This window comes from Puma concolor, chromosome A2 (genome assembly GCF_028749965.1).
Source record: "Puma concolor isolate L17-30 chromosome A2, mPumCon1.1.hap2, whole genome shotgun sequence".
In the NCBI taxonomy this organism is placed as follows: domain Eukaryota; kingdom Metazoa; phylum Chordata; class Mammalia; order Carnivora; family Felidae; genus Puma; species Puma concolor.
This window is the reverse complement of record NC_141668.1, coordinates 56,323,340-56,327,354: the sequence shown is the minus strand read 5'-3', so window position 1 is coordinate 56,327,354 and position 4,015 is coordinate 56,323,340.

The following is a 4,015-nucleotide window of genomic DNA, read 5'->3' as shown; positions in this document are numbered from 1 at the left end:
AATAACTTTAACATCTTCATTTCCCACTTGGCTCCAAGTATATTTCTTAAGATCTTCTCTTTAATTCCACCGTATTTACTCCTGAAACTTAACATCCGTTAGCTTCTCTGACATCTGTTTGTAAGAGTTTTTTTTTACACACGAGCAAGACGATCTGGAACTTCTGAGTGATTCCTGTAGCCTTGCATATCTCTGCTAAGACTTTTTCTCTAACCACTCATAAATTTTCCTTCTATTTTGGCAAATTACATAAACAAAGACAAGTAATGATATATGCTGCTGAGCAGGAAAATCTCTCAATAGGAAAATGAACTAAATGTTTGCCTGATGTGTTTGGGCAAATGTGTGTATTTTCTTTTGGAGATTGGCCCCTGGTATGATGATAGCAGTTCAGGCATCAGAGATGGAGGTAGGTTTGAGTTACATCCTTATAATTATGGTAAGTTGAGTGAATCACTTCACTTCTCTGTGTCTCATGTATAAAATGGATATTCAGTTACTTCCTAGGGTTGTGGTATCAAAAAGAAGAAAAAACGATTTGGGTGAAAGCTTGGACTGGTCTCCAGCAGGTCATAAGTGCTTACTTAATATTAAGCCCCCTCATCCCCATTAATTTATATGTACATCTTTTTATAAGGTTAAATATAGCTTCATGAACTAAAATATGGAAAATCAGTCTTCCTCCACAAGTGCAGAATTATTTGATACTGAAAGTAACTTAAATAGTTTGGGTTTTTAAAAATTAAAATATCATTTAAGCCATCTTGAACAAAAGGGGGGGAGGAGATGAAGGAAAAATTAAAATAACATCCCTACCCTACCTTCTCTTGATTTAGTGCTTCATCTTAAGCTTTCACATGCCTCATAATTTCTAGTAATATATTATTTACCTCCAGCCCAACTTTGTTCTCACTCTTGTTTTTTCTCCCTTCTTTCATTCTGCCTTTAACTCATGTTACTTGTTGTATTTTATGTTCATCTGTAAGCTTCCTGAAATCCTTTTTGGTGCACAGTGGGGTATAAATAAAATAAAATACTGTGCGTTAGACATGGCAACTTCAGAAAAAGAGCCCATGGAAATCAATAATTCTTAACACTGCCTACAACAGTACAGTCCCGGCCTTCATCTGGGGCTCGTTGGGCAACAAAGCCTGCGGTTTGCCTTTTCTTGAACCTGGTTTCCTAATTAAGAAAATTAAAATGGCTAACATTTATCACATCCTTAGTATGTTTTGAATATTAGTGTAAGAACTTTTACTGTGTTTTCTCATATAATTTCCCCGACAATTCCAAGATGCACGTGCTGTTCATTATCCCCAAAGTACAGCTGAGGAAATAGGTGACAAAGAAATTAAGTAAGTTTCTTAAGGTTGCACGTGTGGTAAGCACCAAGCTGGGGTCCCCCTGGAGACGGCCTGACTCCCAAACCCTGACCCTTAGCCACCGTGTAATATGACCCACAGAGGATTTATAAAATACCTGTGAAGGACTTTTACAATTTCTTTCTCTATTTGGTTTTAGCCTCATGGATATTTATAAATCGTATCTAAAAGACCGTTCTCTTATAAACCAAATTATTGCCCTTGAGGTTGTTATTTCTTGGTCCTTTCTTCACTATATTTTTCAAAAATTTCCATACAAACTTTTCATTGCTAGGAAAGAGAGAGAAGGAGTGAAAATAGCCTGCCCCTTGAAACAGTCAAATCAATTCAACAAAATATTCATAGAGACATCACCATACCAGACATAGTGTGAGATCCTCAGGCTACAGGGTTCTTTGGCTTCGTGTTTATTTAGTCCGTATTTCACCCAAATATGAAACATGAAATAATAATACTGTGATGAGAGATAAGATTGTAGTAATACATGATGCTCTGAGAGCATGAAGGGTAGGTACCACACCCAAATGGATCATTTACAGAAGGCTTTCCCCGGAAAAATTGCCTCAGTAGAGATCTTTTGAAAGAGGAGAGAAGTGACAGTGTTCAGAATATGGTGTATCAGTCTGCTTGAGATAACATAACAAAGTACCACAGACTGAGTGGTTTAAGCAACAGACACTTATTTCTCAAAGTTCTGGAGGCTGAGAAGTCCAGGATCGAGGTACCAGTCAATTCGGTTTCGGCTGAGAGCTCTCTTCCTGGCTTATAGACAGCTGACTTCTTGTTGTGCCTTCATGTGGTGCATTGGCAAGTGGAGAGACACAAGAGAGCACCCTATGGTGTCTTTTCTTATAAAGACACTAATCCTATCTGATGAAGCGCCCCTCTTATGACCTCATTTAATCTTAATTACCTTCTAGAAGCCCTATCTGTAAATACAGTCCCATTGGCGGTTGAAGCTTCAACATATGAATTTAGGGGGACACATGAAAAGTATTTAAGGAAGACAATGTAGAACTGAGAGGCTGTTCCTTTCAAGGATCTGAACATAAGTCATTAGTTAGGGTGTTTGGACGCTAGAGACAGGCAGGGTACCAAGGTAAGCTGGAGTTTACATTTCATCCAAAGAGCAAGAGTACTGAGAAACCATTGAAAGACTTTCACCTCAGAAGGGATGGAGATGCATTCTTAAAAGACTCTCGTTGTGCTAGGAAGAATAGACTGGGGAGAGGCAAGAGAGAAGGCAATTCGTCAAGGAAAGTATAGTTTTAGGTTAGTGACAATAAGGACAGAAAGAAGTGGACAGTCAGGTTTAGGGAGTCAAAACAGCACGATTTAGAGAAAAATCAAACACTAGAAGAGGGAAAGAGAGGTGTCAAAGATGGCACCCAAGTCGCTGGCTTGGGCCTCCCCAGCACTTGGCACTGAAAGAAACAGTAGCTACATACAGAACACAAAGAGAGAGCTGTCACTGTGTCCCAGGCAGGGCAGTGTGAAAACTCTCTCTTAGTTGCTAACTGCCCCAAGCGTGGCTGGAGTCTATGACAGGCAGAGCTTTCTGTCACTGAGCCTGCCTTTGACAGCCACCTTTAAGCCCTAAAGTTTAGAGGCCAGTAACACCTCATTGGTGTTTGTTTATCAGCTTTTACCAATTTCCACATAGGCTTGTGTTCTGAATATCCCTTTTATCTTTGGTGTATTTTCTCAGAGTACATGGGGACTCGAGACCCAAGAGAAACCTCTGTGATCTTGTCAGTGTATATCTAGATGAAGGAGACATAGTCAAATATTGTAGCAACAATGGCAATGATTAATGTTATTGAGTGTTACCGGGTACCAAGCGCTAGGTTAAGACACATGAATATACATTAAGTTTAATCCTGACAGCCACCCTCTGAGGTAGGTACTCATAGGTACCTCATAGGTAAAGACACTGAAATTTTGGATTTAAGTGACTTGCTACCAGATCACCCAGCTTACGGTCAGTCCCAGATAGAGTGTCTCCTGATGCTCTAACACTGATTTTAATACTGTTCTGTCTCTCCAGTTTCCTCCCTATGACGGTTTAACAATTGAGATATAATTTTAAAGCTTTTACTTAGCAAATTGTTAGCATTTGTACTGTGATTTAAAATAACTTTCTAGCTATTATAATAATGGAGCCTTATTGCAAGAAGGTTGAAAAATAAGAAAGAAAATTAAAATAATCCATAATCCTACCACCTGGAGATAAATATTATTACAGTTTAGATGTATTTCATGCTAGTAGTTTTCAGTACATATTTTTTATAGTTCAGATTGGTATCTATACATTTTAACCATGTTTTTTTCATTTAAATTATCAATATAACCCTGTCTCCATGCAATTAAACATGATTTACAAATGTTATTTTCGATGGCTAAAAAATATTTCTTTCTATGGATATCTTATAATTGATGTAACCATTCAAGCATCTTGAACATTTAGTTTTTTCTCATTTTCCCACTATAAATAATACATTTGGTATTTCAATTTATTTCTTTTTAATATATTACCAGAAGTGTAATTATTGTTTCAAAAGGGTAGGCACATTTTTATGGCTCTTATTACTTTTGAAAAACAGTGAAACACTAGACACTCTCATCAGTAGGAA